The following is an 11,469-nucleotide window of genomic DNA, read 5'->3' on the forward strand; positions in this document are numbered from 1 at the left end:
GAGGCGTAAGATTAGGTTGTGTATCAGATCTTTCTTCCTTCTTTAGGAAGTTCTGGATTGCTATATACTTTCCTCTTATGACCGCCTTTGCTGCGTCCCAGAGGTTTTGGGTTGTGGTGTTATCATTTTCAATGGCTTCCATATACTTTTTAATTTCCTCTTTAATTTCTTGGTTAGCCCATTCATTTTTAGTAGGATGTTCTTCAGTCTCCAAGTATTTGTTCCCTTTCCAAATTTTTTCTTGTGGTTGGTTTTGAGTTTCATAGTGTTGTGTCTGAAAATATGCACAGTATGATCTCAATCTTTTTATACTTACTTAGGGCTGATTTGTGTCCTAGTATATGGTCTATTCTGGAGAACGTTCCATGTGCACTGGAGAAGAATGTATATTCTGCTGCTTTAGGATGAAATGTTCTGAATATATGTTAAGTCCATCTGGTCCAGTGTGTCATTCAAAGCCATTGTTTCCTTGTTGATTTTTTGATTAGATGATCTGTCCATTGTTGTGAGTGGGGTGTTGAAGTCTCCTACTACTATGGTATTACTATCGATGAGTTTCTTTATGTTTGTGATTAATTGACATATATTTGGGTGTTACCACATTTGGCGCATAAATGTTTACAATTGTTAAGTCTTCTTGGTGGATAGACCCCTTGATTATGACATAATGTCCTTCTTCATCTCTTGATACAGTCTTTATTTTATTTTATTTTATTTATTTATTTTTTGGTTTATTTATTTATTTATTTTTTTCAATATATGAAGTTTCTTGTCAAATTGGTTGCCATACAACACCCAGTGCTCATCCCAAAAGGTGCCCTCCTCAATACCCATCACACACCCCCCTCCCTCCCACCCCCCCATCAACCCTCAGTTTGTTCTCAGTTTTTAAGAGTCTCTTATGCTTTGGCTCTCTTCCACTCTAACCTCTTTTTTTTTTTTCCTTCCCCTCTCCCATGCGTTTCTTTTAAGTTTCTCAGGATCCACATAAGAGTGAAAACATATGGTATCTGTCTTTCTCTGTATGGCTTATTTCACTTAGCATAACACTCTCCAGTTCCATCCATGTTGCTACAAAGGGCCATATTTCATTCTTTCTCATTGCCACGTAGTACTCCATTGGATAGTCTTTATTTTAAAGTCTAGATTTTCTGATATAAGTATGGCTACTCTGGCTTTCTTTTGTTGACCATTAGTATGATAGATGGTTCTCCATCCCCTTATTTTCAATCTGAAGGTGTCTTTAGGTCTAAAATGGGTCTCTTGTAAACAGCATTTAGATGGATCTTGTTTTCTTATCCATTCTGTCACCCTATGTCTTTTGATTGGAGCATTGAGTCCATTGACGTTTAGAGTGAGTACTGAAAGATATGAATTTATTGCCATTATGTTGTTTGTAGAGTTGGAGTTTCTGGTGGTGTTCTCTGGTTCTTTCCAGTCTTTGTTGCTTTTGGTCTTTTTTTTTTTTTTTTTCATCTTTTGTCCCCTCAGAGAATCCCCTTAAAATTTTTCAGGGATGCTTTAGTGGTCACAAACTCCTTTAATTTTTGTTTGGGAAACTTTTTATCTCTGCTTCTATTTTGAATGACAGCCTTGCTGGATAAAGAATTCTCGGCTGCATATTTTTCTAATTCAGTACGTTGAATATATCCTGCCACTCCTTTCTGGTCTGCCACATTTCTGTGGATAGGTCTGCTGCAAACCTGATCTGTCTTCCCTTGTAGGTTAGGGACTTTTTTCCCTTGCTGCTTTCATGATTCTCTCCTTGCCTGAGTATTTTGTGAGTTTGACTATGATATGCCTTGTTGATGGTCAGTTTTTGTTGAATCTAATGGGGGTCCTCTGTGCTTCCTAGATTTTGATGTCTGTGTCTTTCCCCAGGTTAGGAAAGTTTTCCGCTATGATTGGCTCACATAACACTTCTACCCCTATTTCTCTCTCTTCCTCTTCTGGGACCCCTATGATTCTGATGTTGTTCCTTTTTAATGAGTCACTGATTTCTTTAATTCTTAAATCGTGCTTTTTTGTCTTAATGTCTCTCTTTTTTTCTGCTTCATATTCTCTATAAGACTGTCCTCTATATCGCTGATTCTCTATTCTGCCTCATCCATCCTTGCTGCCGTGGCATCCGTCCATGATTGCAGCTCATTTATAACATTTTTTATGTCATTCTGACTGTTTTTTACTTCTTTTATCTCTGCATAAAGGGATTCTAATCTATTTTCGACTCCAGCTAGTATTCTTATTATCGTGATTCTAAATTCTGGTTCAGACATCTTGCTTGTATCTGTGTTGGTTACATCCCTGGCTGTCGTTTCTACCTGCTCTTTCTTTTGGGGTGAATGCCTTCATTTTGTCATTCTGAAGGGAGAAAAGGAATTATGAAGGTAGAAAAATTAAAATTAAAAAAAATTAAAATTAAAAATATATTAAAATTTAAAAATTAAACACATACACACACACACAAATCGAATAAATGATGCTAGATCCTAGGTGTGTTTTGGTCTGGGTGTTGAAAGTAGTTCGAGAGATTAGAGAAAAACAGGGGGGAGAGGAAAGCAAGTCGTTTGAGAATTTGAAAAAATGAATACACTGAAGTAGACTAAAATGAGATGATGGGAGTAAAATAGAACTTGAAAATTTTACACAAAAGTAAAGAATATAGTAAAAAATTAAAGAGAAATATTTTTAGTAGAAGTTGAAAGTACAAATGAAGTTTTTCTCTTTCTGCATTCAAGACAAAGAAAAGAAATGAAAAAGAAAAAAGAAAAAAAAAGGAAATAGTTTGAAAATTTGAAAAAGTGAATACACTGAAGTAGACTAAAATAAAATGATGGAAGTAAAGTAGATTTTGAAAATATTTACACAAAAGTAAAAAATATAGTAAAAAATTAAAGGAAAATATTTTTAATAAACACTGAAAATAAAAATGAAATGTTCTCTTTCTGTATTCAAGAAAAAGAAAATAAGTGAAAAAGAAAAAAAGAAAAGAAAGAAAATTGAATAGATGGACCCGCTAACAGATTGAAATAGGACTGAAATTACTTTTTTTTCCCCTAGAAGTCAGACTATGAAGCGCTTTCTAGTCCATAAACTAAGCAGACAGTGAGACTTGTGTTCTTGAAGAGCAAGGTTGCCCCAATTGGGCGGGGCTCAGTGTAGCGGCTCCATTCTCCACTAGATGGAGCTGCTAGCCTACTGGGGTGGAATGTTGCGGTGGTCATAGGTGTGTGCACGCATGTGCAGGAGCAGTGAAAATGACGCCAGCCAGCTACCCAGTCTATTCTCCCCGATCAGCAATCATGCACCCGTCCTCTGTGTTCAGCTTTCGTCCACTCCCCACTTTTTCACTCTCCGTGACCAGGCCCCAGGCAGTAGCTCTCTCCCAAGTTTTGTCTCAGATGTGGCTGTTTTCCCCATCCCCTTACTTCTGAAGGACTGCGGCTTTGACCTGTTCTTCCCCTCTGTGGGAGGGTCTTACCGAACAATGGCCGAATGAGCAATGGCCGAATGTCAGCTGCACCCAGGAATGCTTGCTGGACCCTGCTGCTGCCAGTGTCCCGAGACTGCAGCCAGGTGCCAGCGCGCCCCAGAAAAAGTTCGTGAGATAGTGTAGCAGCAGCATTTCAGGGATTACAGAAAATCACAACACACATCTGGCACCAGGCTTCACCCTTAATGACCTTGTTCCAGCACCAGTGAATGTGGCCATTTTCTGGGGTCTGCTGGGACCAGGTGGCTTCAACAGTCTCTACCAAATGTCCTTCCAGCAGTGGAACCGCTTTTCCCAGTGTGGCCCGAGAACCTCCCGGACCCCACTCTGTTCCTGGGGATTCACCTGTCCCACCAGAGCACTGCCAGGTATCGAGCTGTGGAGTTGCAGACTTTGCACTCCCCTTGTTTACAGTCTTAATGCAATTTAAACCCTCTCCTTTCTCCTTTCTCCTTTCTCCCTTTTTAGTTTAGCCCCTGCAGCTGTTTCCAATTTTCCACTTTCTCTCCAGCTGCTTTTGGGGAGGGGTGCTTTTCCCGTATTCTCTCCCCCCACCCCCGTCTCTGTCCTCTCTTTGCCTCTCTTTGCCTCAAGCACCTCCCTGACCACTGTGGCTTCTTGCTCCCCAAGTTTACCTCTCTGTGCTATGTACCTGTTGAAATCTGTGGTTCAGGTTGTGCAGATTATTGTGTTAATCCTCCAGTCAGTTTTCTAGGTGTGCAGGGTGGTTTAGTGTTGATCTGGATGTATTTCATGGACGTGAGACACACAAAAAACTTCCATGCTGTTCTACCATCTTGGCTCCTCCCCTCAAATATATTTCCATTCTTAAGAGCAAAGCTGTTTTTTGAATGACATAATTTTTCATCCTCAAATTCAAAGGACTGATTTTGTCTCTTTGGTCTTTTGGACTGAGTTTCCACAGGACCACAGATCTTGTCAAATGTAAATTATCAAGGAATCTATTTTCATATTTCAATTATAAACCTCAACCACCTGTGTTTGAATAGTTCCTGTGAAAAGAAACTTACTACACACAAGGCAGCTTATTCTATTTTTAAAAAGACAAACTGAAGTATCAGAACATTGATATTAGGTAATTGTCAGGAAATGTTTTCATGATATGTAAGTACAAAATATTCCTCATAGTTTGTGGCTAAACTAATGTCCATCTGACAGAGGTGTAGCCAGGATGTGCTTTTGAATCTGTAACTACTAGTGTTTTTTTCTGTTTGTGTGTGTGTGGTGGTGGTGGTGGTGGTGGTGGTGGTGGTGGTGGTGGTGGTTTGTTGTTGTTGTTGTTTTTCTTAGAGGGAGAGTGTGAGAAAAGGTGGAAAAGGGAGAGAGAATCCCAAGCAGGCTCCACACTCAGCTCAGAACCCAACACAGGGCTCGATCCCATGACCCAAGGATCATGACTTGAGTATAACTACTAGTTTAAAAGACTCCTCATCTCTTCCTTTCTCTCCACACCTGGGTTTGGACCCAAGGTTGCCCAAATGCCAGTGCGCTATTCCATGTTCCCCTAAGACAGGGACCTGAATCTAGGGAAACACTTCAGTGCAGTGATGTACCCAGTGTCACCACCCTACCGACTCTGACAAAGAACAATTTCTTCATGAAGAATGTTTAGAATAGCAAACCTCTATGATTACATTTCCTAATTGTCTACTTAAGACAGTTCTTAGTTTTTCTGACCTTAAAAGACAGACTTTTAACACAAAGAGCAGGCTTGTTTCAGAAATCTCATTGAAAAATTGTAATGGTAATCAAGAAAACTTGCCCTTTTAATTGTAATACTGACATAAACAATTTAAAATTCTTTTTTATTTAATTTTTTTAAGTTTTGTTTATTTATTTTGAGAGAGTGAGATAGAGAGCAGGGGAGGCACAGAGAGAGAGGGAGAGAGAATATTAAGTAGGCTCCATGCTGTCAGCACAGAGCCTGACAAGGGGCTTGAACCCATTAACTGTGAGACCATGACCTGAGTTGAAAAAAGTGTCAGATGCTCAACTGACTGAGCCACCCAGGGGCCCCAAACAAACTAAAACTCTAATAAGACAAAGGCTTTCTTCTTTTTTTTTTTTTTAAACATAAAATAACCACATTGAAGGTCCCAGTGTGGCTCTAAGACAATGGATACTACTCAACACTCATATGAGAAAAAGGACCAGAGAAGTAATTACTGGAACTTGATTGTGTAATATTGGATTTGAAAGTCATCCAAGATATTAGCATTGTCCTAGAATGGAAAGCTATGACATCCCCAAATACCACAAGGTAATATTCATTACAAGTTATGCTGGAGGTATGTGTGGGAAGGAAACATTATCAATATTTTTAGCAGTTTTCCTTAAAGAGTGAGAATGTATCAGGTATACATTTGCAACAGTGAAGTGATATATTTTCCTTTCCTCTAAATTATAATGTTCTGGGACTTTCCACCTAGTGAACCAGTGGGTTTCAGGGCTTCAGAGAACACACTATTTATTGCATGGATGCATTTAGAGCTCTTGTAAAAGCAGGCTCTTGGGAGGAAACATTTGTTGAGAGAGAAGAGGATTCCTTTATTTCCAAACTCCTTGAAGTCTAAACTTAAAATTGTACTAGGGAGCACAGGAAGAGGGAGAATACAAGCTGTGATGTGGGAAGGCTGCAGTTGACATGGGGAAGAATGGGAGATCTCCAGGAAAAGAAGTAAGTGGAAAGGAAGAAGGAAGGGGACGTGTTCAGATCTGTGACTCCTTCTTCCCCATTCCAGGTCAAGTTCTAGGGTGGAACATTAAAACAAAATCAGATAAGGTTCAGGTAAATGGGAGCACGTGAACTTTCTCCTCATTTCCCTGGGCACAGGCTGGGCTTTCAGGTCCTGTCAAAGAAAAAGAACAACCAACAAGGTGCATCCAGGTGACAGATTGGAATGGTTGAGGGATGCTCTCACCAGAGTAGAGGGAGTCAGTTCCTCTTCTATTCTACCAAGGCCAAGTTCAAATCACTGAGGGACCAGCACAAGGATCTGATCAGGATAGAGAAAAGACTACAAGTTCCCTTCTGTGAGTTTCAGCAGCAGATACCAGGAAGATGCCCAGTGTCCAAGCAGGATGAGAAATGGCCTCACAGAGTTCAGGGAGGGCCAGGAGCACAATGCTGGACCTCGCCTAGAGCTCTAGACCCGAGAATCCTTTTCTCTTCACCTCTATACTCAGATACTCTCTGACAGGGGAGACAATAAATGACTGAGCAATTACCTGAAATAAATGAAGGTAAACTAAAATAGGCTTTTAAAAAATAAGAGAGCCTATGTTACCTTTAATTGGCAAGTTTAATTCCACTTTTGCTTCAAGTCTTTATAGGATAAGGGCCTCAGATCAAGATAAGTAGGCCTCCTTTATTTTCTAGAAAAATAGAGAATGCTACACCTTCCTTCTTACTCTTGCCCTCATCTCATGGTATTGTAGAAATGCTGATTCCTCCACAACAAAACATTACTCTAGATGTGTTTGTTAATTTTATTTTGTGCAGGCACTAGCTGCCATTGAGAAAATAATTTCATATTTTCCATTATCACACCAGTGTTATGGTCTGTGGCAGAGACATTGCTATATCCTTCCCAAGCCCTGTTTCTTTTTTTCCTCATGGGCACACAGTTAAATTACATTTAAATTATATCTCAGCCTTCCCAGTAGTAAGGTGAGGTCATATGACTGCGTTTTAGTCAATGGAATGTGGATGGAAATTACATAGGCCACTTTTAAGCCAGTACCCTAAACTTCCTATGCAGTCCATGTTGGTCTTTCCCTCACCCGTCAGCTAGATCTAGGTAAGGACTCTGGCTGGAACAGCCACTGGATGGAATATGCCTGGGTCCCTTGAATGACTGCATGAGACAGAGCCCCAATCTCCACCTGTCAAGAATTGTGAAGTGTTAGGATTTTACTCTACTTGCAAGATAGCAAGTAAACTTATTACTGTTCCTTGGATCCTGGCAGAAGACCCAAAACTTCTGAGTCAGAGACAAAGTACTTTCTATTCCCTGCAAAACTAGTAGCCATTTTTTCATATTGGCTTGTATCTATTCTTGCTTCCCAAGTTCCGTTCATGCAACACAGGACACGTGAGAGATGTCTTCACGTGTGGTGGGCTACATTACGGAAAAGGAACACTGAGTTTGGGGAATTCACCATGTTGATAGGAAGCAGAAGCAAGACTGTGCTTTGTCATGGAGAAGACATTATCTCATTTTTCAAGGTTTCCCACAGCAAGTGTGACTCTGAGAATGGCCCTGGTAAGGAATGGTTGGGAGTCTTGACCTGACTAATAAAATTTGCAGTGATATTCAGAGCCCCTGCAGAACTGTGCAGGAAACCAACCTTTAGTGGCTGAAGCCACTGAGATCTTGGGTTTCTGTAGCAATTAGCCTATCCTGCCTGATACATAGAGTCCCCTGGGAAGAACCTTCCTTGCTTATCCCAGAAGTTAGCAGTAATTCCTTATTTTCTTCTGTCTTATGCTTCATTTTCTCTATCTACAGCTAATAAATATCCAGGGGCTAGATGTTTAGACTAAAGAAAGTATTCATTTTTTTCTAAAGTAACTTTATTTTTCTCAAAATTTATGACTAAAATTCAAGTATCAAAGTTTCAGTTTTATAAGGTTCAGTGTTAATTTTCTTATTTAAACATATCCATATGACAAATTTGATTAGTGGCAATTCTGACAAGCTGACAAAGATTTTCAAGCTGTCTCAATTAATGAACCATTGCTAAACATAATAAATACTATTACTTTTAATATACTAGTGTTTATATACTAATAGTAATAGTAAGTATACCATTACTATTATTAAGTTTTTAATAGCTATTTCTTTTACTCATAATGGGAAAGTCAAGTGTTAAAAATATTGTACTAATGTCTGTTATGGAAAAGAGCTAGCAGTATGATGTTTTGTAATATCCAGGGAAAGCTAGCAAGATCATCAGAATATATTTCTTCTCCATGAGCTACTATTGTGAGTTCTTTTAATGTTTAATGCTGAACTAGGAAAATTCAAAAGAAGACACAATTTTCTGTGGAAAATAGTGTGAATTGAGTTGTTACTAGATCCCATATGGTATTAAAGTACTATATCTCATATCAAGTGTAAAACAACAGGTTACATTGCTTGAAATAATATTTAACGTTTTCCACCACTGATAGGAGTGACAAGTATCATTTGTGTTCATAATGAGTGTCTGTCTTTCATTTTGTTTTATTATTTACTTCTTTTTAAAATCAATCTTAAATAAGTTTTTAACGTTTATTTATTTTTGAGAGACAGAGAGAGAGAGAGAGAGTTTGAGAGTGCAAGTGGGGAAGGGGCAGGAAGAGAGGGAGACACAGAATCCAAAGCAGGGTCCAGGCTCTGAGCTGTCAGCATGGAGCCCAATGTGGGGCTTGAACCCACAGACCTTAAGATCATGACCTGGGCCTAAGTCAGACCGTTAACCAACAGAGCTCCAGCTGTCTTCCATTTTAAAGATCGTTCTGATCTGCCACCTGCAGAATAAGTCATTTGAGTGTCTTTTCAGTAATAGAGATAGATTTATCCATTCCTACTCCCACCCCCTTTCTGTCCTATTTAAGGGCAAATTATACAATGTAACCTGAAAACAAAAAAGAAAAAATTGTCCCACAGGGGATTGACCATAGAACTTTGACCTCATTACTGTACATTAGCACCATTTCCTATTCAAAAGAACAAGACTGTCACAGATAATAGGTCCCTGCTCCTGTAACAAGTATGTTCCTAATCAATTTTCCGTTTTCACAGGGTTTCAAGCAAGCTGCACGATGACTGTATCACACTGAGTTATATTTCTGTTTGAATATCGAGGCATAATATATGTTTCTCCTGCTAGAAGTAATCTTCTGAGATTTTACATTTTGTAAAAGTAAGAATTTCCTATCTGGATTTCTGGATAACTTAATTTATGACTATCCAGCCAACTTCGATGTCTGATACCCACTGTGGCAAAACTAGTGTTGTCCATAATAATATATGGATGGATGCTATTTCCTGAAGTGATTTGTTGATGTTTGTTTCTCCAGCAGATTTATGTTGTCTATTAAGTCTTTCATCACCATCTGGTATAATTAATGACTCGTGAAACTTGCCTCTTGTAGCACAAAATCCATCACATGGCAGATATGCAGATGGGCATTCCATGAGATGAGCCAAGATTTTGAACACAAAGCCTTCTTCAGCCAGCTGGGAGCAGATATATGAAGAGCCCTTGTCACCTGAAATTTATTGTCCTTCCCTATTCATTGTTCCAGAACATAGGGCAGCAGCTAGAATCTGTGGCTGAAACTGAAGTTTCAGTGAGCAGTATGGTGAGCCTAGTCCAAACCTATGTCATCATCCAAATGTTGACTTCAGATTTCATTGATATTTACCAGTACCTTTGTTTTCTTGTTTTTCATTCACAGCCCTTTCCTTTACTCAGTATTTCGTGAAATTCTATATATTATATGTTAGATTATTTGCTAGACATTTTGTAGTTTTATCGCTATTGTTCAAGGTATTCTATTTCCTGGCATATTTTCTAGTTGGTTGCTGCTGCTTTAGAGGTTGTTGATTTTTACATGTTGATCTTGTACTGAGCAAACTTGCTGAACTCCCTCATTCTCTGCACCAATATTGGTTATTTTGTCTTTTCCTTTCCAATTCTTACATCTCTTATTTCTTTTTCTTATGTTGTCCAGGGCTTTTAATACTATTTTAAAGAATAAATGGGATAGTAGATGATGTCTATGTGAAGTGCCTTTATGAAATCAGATGACTGCTGTGGCTTTGCAATAGATAGTAAATTAAATTCAGGAAGTTCCTTTTCTTAGTTTCTTAAGAGAAGCACACTTTTTAATAGCTGCATTGTATTCTTATGTACAAATATATTGTAATTTATTTAGGCAATATCTTATTGAGAAATATGTTGGTTATTTTCATAAATTTATTTTTTATATTACAAAAAAATCCTACAGTAAAAATCTTTGTACATATTTCTTTCCACACTTGTCTAAGTTTATATACAGGAAACATTTCTAGAAGCATAACTGCTGAGTGAAGGATGTGTGCCTTAAATTTGTTTTCTCAAATTTTGGATAAATGTTATCAAAGAGAGAAAGAGCTAAACATTTATTCGTCTTGTTTTGTATACTATTTCAAGTTAACTAAGGGGGCGTAGTTGATGAGAGTAAGTTGGTTTTATAGAATTTCAAATGCAACTATAGGTACGGCAGTAGCATTATAAATGCACCATTTTGTGACGTTCAAAGCAGTAATCGATTCAAACAGTAACCATTAACGGATGTCAAAATCTTGAAGAGAAAAGTTGATGATTATAACAGAAGGATCAGATAGCCATTGTTTGAATGCACTTGTTAGTCTTAAAATCAACGCAGCCAAACAACCAGACTTTATGAAGTACAGAGAACATGTGAACTAGTCGCACAAAAAAGCTTGAACCTGAATCTAAGTTTCTAACGTTTAATTTCTAGTTTAGTGGGAGGAGAGAGGAAGGGAAACAGTTAAATAGCACAAAGAGGAAACAATTAGACAAACCCGGAATGAAGACATTCTACAGAAGAACCATCTTATTTCAGCCACAAGTCAATGACATGAATATAAAAGGGAGAGTCAAAAATGTTAAAAATTAACAGTCAAAAATGTTAAAAAATGTAATTCAAATACCACGTGTGGTCCTTGTGTGGTTCCTGTTTCAAATGAATTTGCAATATATATATATTATATATATATATATAATATACATATATATTATATATATATATATTAATATTTATTTTTGAGAGAGAGACAGAGACAGAGCACAAGCGGGGATGGACAGAGAGAGAGAGGGAGACACAAAATCCCAAGCAGACTCCAGGTTCTGAGCTGTCAGCACAGAGCCTGACACGAGGCTCAGATCCATGAACTGTG

At 38.3% G+C, this 11,469-nt stretch overlaps 1 long non-coding RNA gene across 1 annotated transcript in view; it reads left to right on the top strand.

Annotated features, from left to right (window-relative positions):
• Positions 1-11,225, top strand: part of LOC147579269 (uncharacterized) — a 30,945-nt gene extending 19,720 nt beyond the window's left edge. The window contains exon 3 of the long non-coding RNA XR_015253730.1: positions 9,657-11,225. This is a non-coding gene — a long non-coding RNA (uncharacterized LOC147579269). The remainder of the gene's footprint in view (positions 1-9,656) is intronic.
• The last annotated feature ends 244 nt before the right edge of the window (positions 11,226-11,469 follow it).

Source organism: Puma concolor, chromosome B4, assembly GCF_028749965.1.
Source record: "Puma concolor isolate L17-30 chromosome B4, mPumCon1.1.hap2, whole genome shotgun sequence".
Taxonomy (NCBI): Eukaryota; Metazoa; Chordata; class Mammalia; order Carnivora; family Felidae; genus Puma; species Puma concolor.